This window comes from Protopterus annectens, chromosome 4.part1 (assembly GCF_019279795.1).
Source record: "Protopterus annectens isolate FY-2018-M chromosome 4.part1, PAN1.0, whole genome shotgun sequence".
In the NCBI taxonomy this organism is placed as follows: domain Eukaryota; kingdom Metazoa; phylum Chordata; order Ceratodontiformes; family Protopteridae; genus Protopterus; species Protopterus annectens.
The window spans coordinates 869,391,366-869,404,340 of record NC_056734.1 but is presented as its reverse complement, the minus strand read 5'-3'; positions in this window follow the sequence as shown (position 1 = coordinate 869,404,340).

The window sequence follows — 12,975 nt, the reverse complement described above, 5'->3', positions numbered from 1 at the left end:
TGATCTCTGCTTAATATACAAGGCCATGTCAAACCCTGAGCTGTTGGACATGCTCCACTTAAAGAAATCCCAATCCCTCAGAGCCACACACTCCAGGGATCTAAACCTTGTCATCACAATAAACAAAACATGCTGGAGGGATAGGTTCCTGACACAGAGACTCCCCATACTATGGAATAGACTGCCCATACATGTTAAGCAGTGCAACTCTTTGGCCCTCTTCAAAAGGAACCTTGATGATTGGATGGGAGATAGGAAATTCACCCCAGAGATCATGTCAGTCACCCTGCTAGACAGGGGTCCAGGGAAGTAAATATTGTGGGAAGAAATATCCAGGGAATTGTTACTGCTAGGCTTGTATAGGCACTAGGGCCAATAGCCTAGTACCAACCTATGAACCTATGAACCTATAAATGTAACAACAGTAAATGCTAAATGACTGATGGATACCCTGCAGACACAGCATGCTACCTGTTGGTGTACAACACAAAGGTCAGCACTGCAGTACAAACTACCTGGACTTGATCCACACATGCAATCCAGATGGCCATACTGGGCATGCTCACACACTTAGAGGAATGAAGGCAATGTCAGTCAACAATATACTGAAAGGTCATACACATGAAGGCCATGTCTGCAAACACCAGTAGACCAGACAAACCTGGCAGTTGCAGTTCTTAGTGCAGACACATCAGTATGCACCACTCCTGTCTTACACACACAGTGGATAGGAATACAGACATATATGTAAGGACAACACACTATAATAAGCCAAAGGTAGACAGGCATAGATGTGTGGAAGAGGGTGACCGTGGCAAGGAACCATCTGGGCCTGTCCCACCCAGCACACAGCCAAAGGGCCCCAAACACATGAGGAGCAGATGTCACTCACTGCAGATCCTAGCCACCAGTATCTGTCAGCATGACAGACTATGTGGTGCCCGTGCCAACTGTGCAACATGACTGTACAAGGAAGTAGTCATCTAGTAGCTGTATAGATGTACCTGTGACATATGACCCCATGTGTGCCCGCATGTGGTATGTCAACCCCTACATAAATGGGTTATGGCCCATGCACACACCGCCCTCCCCATAGTACTATTATGGCAAGCCTGCTGAGGTTATCCAATGTGAAATACACCTTTGTGAGAGCTGTAGCTCAGTAATTTTCATGGTGCATCCTATAACTGTGTACTGCTGTAGTGATAAACTAGTTAGGTAGTAGTTATAGGTTCATAGGTTCATAGGTAGGTACTAGGCTATTGGCCCTAGGGCCCATACAAGCCTAGCCAAAAAATGTACCCTGGCTTTCGCCACCCAAGAAAATTATTTTCCTGTGCCCCTGTCGAGCAGAGCCACAGAAGTGATCCCTGGGGTGAATTTCCTATTTCCCATCCAATCATCAAGATTTTTCTTGAAGAGTGCTAATGAGGAGCTCTGTTTGTCATAGATAGGTAGTCTGTTCCAGAGTATGGGAAGTCTCTGGGACAGGAATCTATCCCTCCAGCATGTTCTGTTTATTGTGGTGACAAGGTTAAGGTCCCTAGAGCGTGTAGCTCAGAGGGATTGGGATTTCTTTAAGTGGAGCATGTCCAACAGCTCTGTGTTTGACATAGCTTTGTATGTTAGGCAGAGATCGCCCCTGAGTAGGCGATATGCGATGGAGTAAAGCTGTAGCTTTTTGAGACGGTCTGCATAGGGCATCTGTTTGAGGCTATTAATCATCTTTGTGAGGTATTTCTGTGGTCTTTCCAGTTGTTGTAGATGTCTTGTGAGGTACATACCAAAAGGGGCGTTGTACTCTGTAATGGGTCTAATGAGTGATGAGTAGAGGGGAACAATGACCTCTTTTTTTCTGGATGAGAATCCTTTTGTGATGAGATGAGCCACGTAGAAGGATTTCCTGACCACTGTGGCGATGTGATTATCAAAGGAGAGACTACTGTTCACCTGTGTCCCAAAGTCTCATCACATTTTCGGCATTAAGTAGACTACCAGCTATGTGGTAGTTCATGGGTACAGAGATTTTACCAAAGGGGATGACAATTCACTTTTTGGCATTGAGCTTCAGGCCATGGCTTTGACACCAGGTATCTGTCCCAGTGAGGCCCTTTTGTAGTTTGTCCACATCATTAGGAGTTTCGATTATGGCTCCTAGTTTGCAGTCATCTGCAAACTTTGTTAGCCAAAGACCTTCTGCATTGGCCTGCACTTCAGAGAAGTAGATACCAAACAGGAGAGGACCCAGGACTGAACCCTGTGGTACTCTACTTGTCACTGGTCTGATGTCGGATTTGGAATCCGCTACTTTCACACTGTGGGTTCTGTCCATGAGCCAGTTGGCAACCCATCTTGTGACATAGGGATTTATACCTAGTTTAGTGAGCTTATCTATAATTAAAGAGTGGGGGATGGTGTTGAAAGCCTTGGCGAGATCTAGATAAGCTGTGTGAACCATTTTACCCTCATCTATGGCTTTAGTGACTGCTTCAAATAAGTCAATCAGGTTTAGGAGACATGATCTGCCTTTTACAAATCCAAACTGAGTAGGGTCCAGAGTTTGGAGATTACCAATGTCTTTGTTTATGAGTTCCATGATGATACGTTCCATGGCCTTGCAGACCAGGCTCATCAGTCTAATGGGGTGGTAGTTCCCGGGGTCCATCGTGGCTCCCCCTTTGTGGAGTGGGATAACTGTCATGGTGCACCATTCAGTGGGTACAAAGCCTGAGGTGAGGCTATGACTGAACATGGTGCTTAGGTAGGGTGCCAGTTCATTATGTAGTTCATGTACAATGCAGCCTGGGATATTGTCAGGTCCCATGGATGCTGTGTTCTTGGCTTTGGAGAGTGTGTTTTTTACCTGTGCAGCCATGATTATAGGAACTTTGCATTCTTCCGGTATAGAGATGGGCCCTCTAGGGGGTGAGAGGGGGGTAAAGTTAGCACTGAACCTATCTGCTAGGATGTTGGCAATATCAATTGGTTCTGTATATTTAGTGCCATTATGCTGTAACTCAGAGCAGATCTGAGTGTTCCCATTTAGATTCTTGACATAGCTATACAATGCTTTGTGGTCTTTAGAGTCAGCGGCAATTTTGTTTTCATAACTAGCTTTGGAGGATTTTATGAGGGATCTCAGCTTCTTACTGAGGTTGACCAGGGAGTTCCTCCAGTCATGGGATTTTACTCTTTTTTGCAACAGTTTCTTTCTTCTGTTGTAGAGTTTGTTTATGGCAGAGGACCACCAGATTGGCTTCCTTTTTTTGGAGGATAACATCTTGGTTCTATTAGGGATAGCATGATCCATGCACTCGTGTAAATGCTTATAAAGTGCGTTTGTACCTCAGACTTAGCAACTGTGTGAGTGTGTGTTTGTGTGCGTGTCTGTCTGTCTCTGACTGTGTAGATAGCAATGCCTTTTAGGCTACTCACGCTCCGTACAATTCATATACTCAACTTTGGCAAGACTGCTGATGTCACTCACCTAGAAATACACCTCTGGGAAAGTCATAGCCTAGTAATCTCCATAGCGTGTCCTGTAACTGTGTACTGCTCTAGTGTGATAAAATAGTTAGGTGGGTGCTCTAACCCCATATCTGGCAACTGTGTGCATTTTTTGTGTGAATTTGTGTATGTGTGCTTGACTGTGTAAAGAGCAATGCTTTTTAGGCTACTCACATTCCGTATAATTCATATACTCAACTTTGGCAAGGCTGCTGATGTCACTCACCTAGAAATACACCCCTGGGAAATTCACCACCCAATAACCTCTGTAACGCATTCTGTAACTACATACTGCTATAATGCAAAAGCAGCCATTAGATAGGTGTTCTAACCCCAGGCATGGCAACTGTGCATGTGTGTGCGTGACTGAGAAGCAAGCCATTATTTTTAGGCTACTCACACTCTGTACAATTCATACAGTCAACTTTGGCAAGGCTGCTGATGTCACTCACCTAGACATACACCTCTGGGAAAAGTGTAGTCCCCGTGATCTCCATTGTGCATCCCGTAAGTGTGTACTGCTATAGAGTGATAATGTAGGTAGGTAGATATTCCAACCTCAGACTTGGCAACTGTGTGTGTGAATCTCTCTGTCTCTGACTGAGTAGCGAACCATGCTTTTTAGGGTACTCACACTCCTTAGAATTCAAATACTCAGCTTTGGCAAGGCTGCCGATGTCACTCATCTAGAAATACACCTCGGGGAAGGTTGTAGTTCAGTAATCTCTGTAGTGCGTCCTGTAGCTGCGTACTCACTGTAGAGTGATTTAGAACTGTGGTAGGGTTCCATCTCCACCCATGGCAGTTCTGGATGTTTTGTCTGTGTTTCAATGTCTGTGTATGGAGCAATGCATTATAGGCTACTCACTCACAGTTCATTTCAAATGCCCTACTGTGGCAATCCTGCTGAAGTCATTCATTGTGAAATACAACTTTGGGAAGCTGTTCTTTCGTAATCCTTGTGGTGTAACCTATAACTGCTCCCTGGTGTAGTGTGATGTAGGCCTTGGTCAGAGGTTCTATACCCACACATGTCAGTTGTGGATGTTTTGTGTGTGTCTCACTGTCTGTGAAGGAAGCAATGCATTTTAGGCAAGTCACTTGCAGTACAGTTGAAATGCCCTACTTTGGTAATCCTGCTGAGGTCATTCATTGTGAAATACACCTTTTGGAAAAGCTTTGTCTAGTGATTCCTGTGGTGTGCCCTGTAACAGCTCCATGTTGTAGTGTGATGTAGACCTCAGTTATGGGTTCTATACCCACACATGTCAGCTGTGGATGTTTTGTGTATCTCACTGTCTGTGTAGGGAGCAATGCATTTTAGGCTAGTCACTCACAGTACAGTTGAAATGCCCTACTTTGGTAATCCTGCTGATGTAATTCATTGTGAAATACACATTTGGGGAACAAGCACTCTAGTAATGTCTGTGGCACATACTATAACTGCTTAGTGTTGTAGTGTCATAAACTAGTTAGGTAAGGGTTCTACTTCCAGACATGACAGGTGTGTCCTTGTAACTCATATTCAAGGTGGGGGTGAGTGTGGGCAATGTAGGGGGGGGTTTGCTCAGTTCTTTTATGGTGGCCCTACTATACATCACAATGTCAACCATACAGGGACAACAGATGTAAATTAGCTAAAAGGCTGGGGTGCAAAGCCATACCCAGACATGTGACATCAAGGCCAGCCAATCACAGTTAGCAACCCCACTATTACCCAGAGCACACACACAACCCATGTGTCATACGCACACACATGCCTAGGCAACAGCCAATATGTGGGTAGTACACTGCATATTGGCCACTGATAGTAACTATGCAGTGATAGAAGTGGCTACAGAGGACATGTCACCCTGCCCATCTGTCCAATATTCACATACATGCAGACAGTGCACCTCCACCATGTTCCCAAATTGACACTTGCACCACCCGTGGTGCCTTCATATGTGTCTCCCAATGAACATACCATGTCTGACAACATGTCCTGTATGGACAGATGATACTGACATCAAGGAATGCTGTTAGCATGCTATCAATGTAGGTGCAGGTTAAACCTGCTGCCCATTACCAGTTACTGCCACAGGTGGACAAGACTGGCACATCCAATGATAATCTGTGTTCACAACATGGGCCAGACTCCCCAGGTACAGTTTCACATGTCACTGTACATGCATGTGGGAGGTGTGCACATCCCAGACACCAGCCATGTCATGGAGTAAGGAACATATACATGGCAAGTGATGCACAGCATTGGCCACACACAATAGTCACCCAGGTGACTGGATGGGGGATGCAATATCCACCTGTGTGGGCAAATGCAGAAACTACAGGCCTGAGATGCAATGCAGGCCATTGTTATGTGGCCTGATACCAAGGTATACCCATCCTCTACCCCTATACAGCCTACTGGCACAGTTGACCACCACACACCCGTGCAGACATGCACCCATGCATGTCAGAACTGTCACCCTGTGTGTTCCTGTGTATGTTGTATGGTGTGTATGACCATATCCACACTCACTACAACTGCTGAGGGCATACTGAAGCATGCTGTCTGATGTCTGACACCTCATCATACTCTTTGCCCATACGACCTCCGTATGACCCATGTGGTGCATGTGATACCTGTACATCAATGTGTTGTGGCAATCTCACTAGTGAGGAATTGCACTTCTGGCCCTCCCAAGTGTGTTAATGTGTATGCATCCCTGTGTGAGTGTGCCTGTGTTGACTCTAGCAGCTGTTCATGCAGATAGGCACATGTACATCACCCACCGTATAGCTACCATATCCCTGTTGCAGATGTCACTCACCATCACATATATGTTCTGAGTGATCCACAGCAAGTAACCCATGTGGCGCATCCAATAGTTGCATCAAACTGTGATAGTACTACATAGTTGTTGGGGGTTTGATACCCTGTCCTGGTAGGTGTGTGCCACAAACATGCTTCTGTTTTACTATCCCACCCCTCCCTGACATGTATTTGCCTCTGTCTGTCTCTCCCTCTCTGGTGGATGTGGAGACGCACACCTGCTTTGCTTAGGCAGCAGCATGTATATTTTAAGTGATGCTCATGATCAGCTGATGGCCTCTGCACAAATTGCAGCCCTCTCCTAGCTGATTGCATGGGGAATGGCTGTGGTAACATTCCCATAGCCATTTGCATGGAAACACACTCCAATACCTAGGAACAACATGGTGTGTTGGTCCTTTTCAGTCACTGTGAGCAGGAACTAGATCTGCTGTTTGGCAAACAGCATCTCAGATGGATTGGGGATTTACCTCTAACAACATACACTGTTGAAAGAGGGCAACAAACAGGAGGGGGATGTGCCTGACCTGACTACAGACTGTAAGTGGTGCTATACTGCATGTGGCGTAATGTTGGTTTAATAGTGTTTGCCTGGATATGCCTGTCGTACATGTTACAATACCTGCCATGTCAGTTCCATGTATATGAGGGATCCCCATCTGCAGGGTCATCTGCAGACTGGGCAGTGTTGTGCCTTTGGTTTCATGTGTTAGCCACAGTGCATCTATCTGTGGAATGCAGAAGGTAGTGTGAGGATTACAGTCTGTAGATGGTGAAGGCTGTGACAGTTACTTATTTCATATTCTCATAGGACATATGTTGCACAAACCCCATTACAATGGTAAATTTATGAGGTTATAACAGCAACATGTCCATACTGGCTCTGTGTATGTGCTATCAGGCACACCTCTGTCAACCTTTGTACATATGTTGTGCATGAAGTGGTGCATATGTGCTGTACACCATAAATAGTGTCAACATATCTGATAACAAGCCAGTGATATTTCAGATTGCTACACATGTCATGTACAGTAGGGGTTATATTTCATGACATATCCTGGACATTCTGTGGATGATTGTACAGTACTGAGGTCTGTGTAGTGATGGTGAATGTTGGCAGTGCATGTATTGTTAATATGTACTTTAGCCTGTGTACAGACTTTGGTAGATGTCATTTTTCTAGCTCCCCTTCTATCTGATTTTACATGCTGCCCCACTGTATAATGCCATTTTGCCATACATGTTTGTAGGGCCATACACACACATGTCCCATACCACAGACAGCCATCAGACCAAACTGTGCAGCAGCCCAGTATATGTAGGGTCATTCTGTGAGTGGCACATATGAGGATGGTGTAGAACAGATAGGCCATATACTGTAATATTATGATAGCTTACCATATGTACAATTGGCTAAGCTTCTGGTGTCATTCTAAGGGGATCCAGTATCTGTCTGCCTGGGTGACATGATCGACAAACCATGATGCTTTGCCAGAGATGACCTGCACATGTCGCCCTTGGGATTCTGGATACTGGCTAAGGCTCTAGCCACCCCTATAATGCCTTTTTTAGGCAAGGTTCAAATGACAAATTCACCACTGTAACAGGTACAGGCAAGAAGAATCTGAGGGTATTGCTACTCAATGCTAGAAGTCTAAACCTCAAAATGCACTCACTCGAGGCACTCCTTAAAATGGAGAACATTGACATCTGTGCAGTGACAGAGACCTGGTTCAAGGCTCCAGAGAGTACCCCTGCATTACCAGACTATAATTCATACCACACCTTTCGGCCACCTAACCTAGACCAAAACACTAAAGGCAGAGGATGTCCATATTCATTAATGATATCCACACCTCCAGGCTAGTTGCTCAGCATAATGCATCCGAGATTATCCAAGTGCAACGAACTCTGGGTAAGACCGCAATCCAAATTGTAGCTTGCTACAGATCCCCCATCATGCCCCAGGACTTCCACTCCTCATTTCTTGATACACTGGAAAATATTAGGGTACAACCTAACACCCTAATAATGGGTGATTTCAACTACCCTACCATTGACTGGGAAAACTACTCATGTACCAACTCTTGTGCTCAATGTTTTCTGGAATTCATAAATTCACACCCCCCACCAGGGGCATCAGTATCCTAGACCTGGTTATTACCAACATGGGCAAGCGGTGCTCCACACCAGAGGTCAAGTCCTCATTGGTCAGATCCGACCACAAGCTAATCACCCTAGACATCCACATCTCTCCCCCATCCCCCATTAGGGAAACCACAGTAAAAAATTTCTCCAAAGCCAACTTCACTCTTCTTAAGACAGAAGTGACAAACTTCATGACACCCATGCTGATGGACAATAGAGGTATGACTGCTGATTCCTACACAAATGCACTTTATAAAGACTTACACGAGTGCATGGATTGTGCAATCCCTAACAGAACCAAGATGCTATCCTCCAAAAAAAGGAAGCCAATCTGGTGGTCCCCTGCCATAAACAAACTCTACAACAGAAGAAATAAACTCTTGCAAAAAAAGAGTAAAATCCCATGATTGGAGAAACTCCCATGTCGGCCTCAGTAAGAAGCTGAGATCCCTCATAAAATCCTCCAAAGCTAGTTATGAAAACAAAATAGCCACTGACTCTAAAGACAACCACAAAGCATTCTATAGCTATGTCAAGAATCTCAATTGCAACACTCAGATCTGCTCTGAGTTACAGCATAATGGCAGTAAATATACAGAACCAACTGATATTGCCAACATCCTGGCAGATAGGTTCAGTGCTAAATTTATCCCCCTGTCATCCCCTAAAGGGCCCATCTCTATACCAGGTGAATGCAAAGTTCCTGTAATCACGGCTGCACAGGTAAAAACACACTATTCAAAGCCAAGAACACAGCATCCATGGGACCTGACAACATCCCAGGCTGTGTTCTACATGAACTACAGAACCAACTGGCACCCAACCTAAGTACCATGTTCAATCATAGCCTCACCTCACGCTATGTGCCCACTTAATGGCGCACAGTGAGAGTTATCCCACTCCACAAAGGGGGAGCCACCACAGACCCCGGAATCTACCACCCCATTAGCCTAATGAGCCTGGTTTGCAAGGCTATGGAACATATCATCATGGAACTTATAAACAATGACATTGGTAATCTCCAAACTCAGGTCCCCACCCAGTTTGGGTTTGTAAAAGGCAGATCATGTCTCCTAAACCTGATAGACTGCTTTGAAGCAGTCACCAAAGCCGTAGATGAGGGTAAAGTGGTTCACACAGCCTATCTAGATCTTTCCAAGGCTTTCGACTCCATCCCCTACTCTGGAATTATAGATAAACTCACTACACTAGGTATAAATCCCTATGTCACAAGATGGGTTGCAAACTGGCTCACTGACAGAACCCACACTGTGAAAGTAGCAGACTCCAAATCCATCTTCAGACCATTGACAAGTGGAGTACCAAAGGGTTCAGTCCTGGGTCCTCTCCTGTTTGGTATCTACTTCTCTGAAGTACAGGCCAACACAGAAGGTCTTTGGCTAACAAAGTTTGCAGATGACTGCAAATTAGGAACCATAATCAAAACTCCAAAAGATGTGGTCATCCTACAAAAGGGCCTCACTGAGACAGATGCCTGGTGTCAAAGCCATGGCCTCAAGCTCAGTGCCAGAAAGTGCATTGTCATCCCTTTTGGTAAAAACTCTGTACCCATGAACTACCACATAGGCGGTAGTCTACTTAACACCAAAAGTGTGATAAGAGACCTTGGGATACAGGTGGACAGTAGTCTCTCCTTTGATAATCACATCACCACAGTAGTCAGGAACTCCTTCTATGTGGCACACCTCATCCCAAAAGTTTCTCATCCAGGAAAAAAAAGGTCATTGTTCCCCTCTACTCATCACTCATTAGACCCATTATAGAGTACAATGTCCCTTTTGGAATGTACCTCACAAGACATCTACAACAACTGGAAAGGCCAAAGAAATACCTCACAAATAGGATTACTGGCCTCAAACAGATGCCTTACACAGACCGTTTCAAAAAACTGCAGCTTTACTCCATCGCATATTGCCTATTCAGAGGCAATCTCTGCCTAACACACAAAGCTATGTCAAACCCAGAGCTTTAAGACATGCTCCACTTAAAGAAATCCCAATCCCTATGAGCTACATGCTCTAGGGACCTAAACATTGCCACCACAATAAACAGAACATGCTGGAGGGATAGATTCTTGTTCCAGGGACTTCCCATACTCTGGAACAAACTACCTATCTATATCAATCAAAGCTACTCATTAGCACTCTTCAAGAAAAATCTTGATGATTGGATGGGAGATAGGAAATTCACCCAAGGGATCATTTCTGTGGCTCTGCTTGACAGTGGCACAGGAAAATAATTTTCTTGGGTGGCGAAAGACAGGGTACCTTTGGCTAGACTTATATAGGCCATAGGGCCAGTAGCCTAGTACCTACCTATGAACCTATGTGGCTGTGGCTGTGTTCACGTTGGTTGTGGTTTTGCACTGTCACACAGGTGTATCTCACCCTGTGTTGTGACATGGTCATTGAGCCTGCTATATAAGCAGGTACATGTGCATTCACCCATAAGAGATGTAGGCCAGTATTGAGCCAGTCTGCCTGTACCCTGCACAATGGATTGCTACATGCCTAGCAGCTTAGTGTACTTACCCAGTGAGATGTCATGTGCAGATACTTGCCAGATGTACTGCTGCCGGGCCTCCCTTAAAAGTCATGTATGTCAGATAGAGCAGTGGGATGCAGTGGGATGCTGTACAGATGTATGTCAATATCTTGTGGGTAGTATGTGTCCATGACACCCCTGTGCCAGCAGTCCTTATGTGTCAGGCCAGACAGGAGTGTGTGAATCCAAAACTGATGGTGGCAAATATATACCAGTTGTTATGTGTTATACCCATCTACATAGCTGTCTACATCCATATTGTCAGGCCTGGCACACATGTTGTGCACTAAGGGATTATGTGAATACCTCTGGACTGTACAGGGTGTGTCCGGAATTCCACATATATTGGCCAATATCTCTGCTGCACTCCACAGGGGAAATACATGCTAGTGGCAGTACTTTACAATGATTTCCTTAGGATGTCTGTCAGTAGCCAATGGCATACATGTTATAAGCAGATGTTACCTTCCACAGACACCATGTCTGTGAAGACAATCCCAATGACAGTAGCAATAGTCTAGTAATATACCTGCTATACATACCTGACATCCCCTTGCACCCCATGTCCAGGACATATGGTGGAAATATATGTACATATACTTATCCAGATAGCTATATATATATATATATATATATATATATATATATATATATATATATATATATATATATATATATATATATATATATATATATATATATGTGTGTGTGTGTGTGTGTGTATGATTACACATGTGTGTTACTTCCAATTACCACTGTCATGGCAACCTCCCACTATATATCCCAACAGCATGTGGGCGGGGTCCCTTTACATTTCCTGTGTGATGGACATCCTTCCTGTGTGTGGGCATCAGTGTTACAGACAGCAGGTAGCAATACCTCTCACAGGAGAACCTACATACTCAGAGTGGCTGCATATCTGTAGGAGGATCAGGAACTACAGACAGACTGTGAGTAGAGTTGTGTTATGCTTTGCATAGTACTGGTGTTACAGGGTGTGTGTGTGTATACATACTAGTGTACCTTGGAATGCAGTCTGTCTGCATAGCTCACTAATGTCAGCCAATCCTCTTGCTGGACAGAAGTATGCCTATCATGTCCCTGTGTCAGATATTACACTGACAGTGTGTGTGTGTGTGTGTGTGTGTGTGTGTGTGTGTGTGTGTGTGTATGTGTTTATCAGTGGCTACATCCATTTCTGTTTTTCTAACTTTCAGTTTCCTGACTAAGGGTATGTTGCAGACTATCCTGTAATACTAGCACCTTTAGCAGTGTGTGGCAACCACATATGTGTATGTGTGTGCCCTCTGTCCCTCCTCTCATCTATATACCAACACATGCACATTTTTGTTGGCTTTGTTCTGTTGTTCTAGTGTGCTGTATACATATTACATTGTGCCCATTAGTCCACTGCTGCTGTTGTATCCCCATATCCCCCACACATACAGTGGGGCTGGGGCCATATATGTGTGGATGTCACCCACACAATACAAGTGTGCCCTTATGCATTCCAGAGGCCAGTGTATGTAACAGTGGTATATGGGCCTTTATTATTGAGTGTTGGTGGGGAGCACCATAAATGACCTAGGCTGTTACAAAATGTGGGGGTATCAGGAGTGAGCTGTCACAAGGTATCTCGATGTACAGTACCGTATACTTCAGCTATATTGACATTACTTACATTACTTGGGCTACTGCAAGCTTACTGCCCCCAGCTATACAGACTGTTCTGCTTGTCGGTGTGCTCGTGATGGTGTCAGGTATGCCTTGTTATGTACCAGTTACCACCCATTTGACCATAAAACATCTTTGCCTTGTACTGAGTTTGTACAGAGTGTGGATAGAGGCTGCTTAACTACACACCTGCAGTACATAATGCTGATTGTTTGGTATCCTTTGGCACAGTCTGTCTCCACTATTGTACAACTTGAAGGGCTTGG